This window comes from Chrysochloris asiatica, unplaced genomic scaffold, assembly GCF_000296735.1.
Source record: "Chrysochloris asiatica unplaced genomic scaffold, ChrAsi1.0 scaffold00287, whole genome shotgun sequence".
NCBI classification, from domain to species: domain Eukaryota; kingdom Metazoa; phylum Chordata; class Mammalia; order Afrosoricida; family Chrysochloridae; genus Chrysochloris; species Chrysochloris asiatica.
Genome location: NW_006408805.1, coordinates 1,639,279 through 1,639,913, shown reverse-complemented (window position 1 = coordinate 1,639,913; position 635 = coordinate 1,639,279).

Sequence of the window (635 nt, the reverse complement as noted above, 5' to 3'; positions counted from 1 at the left end):
ATAATGTTAAGATGCTTGGCTGTCTTTTGAATCTTGGTTTCCCTGGCATACCATTATAAAATAGACCCTTGAAGGGGAGAGAAAGGAATAGCTAGAAATATCCCCATAGAAAGCTGTAAGTCCATCTTCTGCCTATAACTGATTTCTTGTGGGTAAATTCCAAGTAGAGGAATTGCTGGATCATAAGGTATTTCTATTTCCAATATAAATGGTGCTACCGCATGCCAGTGAAGGAAACTTTCTGCAGAGCTTCTGCATTATATAAGACCATAGTGGAATCTTGAACCACATCCAGAATCTTCTGAGGTGGGAAATTTCCACTTGAAAGGACAAGCAGACCAGCCTGGCATGGCTAGAAGATCAGAAGATACCTTGAAAGAAAGACTGACAGGAAAAATATAAAACAATATAGGCAGTCTGACTGATTACTACAAGTATAAGAAAGTTGTTTGCCCAAGAGACATCAAGGCAAGTGGTCCGGTCTCCTCAGGGCTAACCCCCTTCCAAGACTGACTCAATGGGAATAGTTGGTGACCTCGTTCATCACGGATAAGGGGAAGTGAGGGAAAAACAGCAATGAAGCTGCAAGCTAAGTCCTACAACGTTCAGTAGATTCTTTTGAACCCACGTGTAGA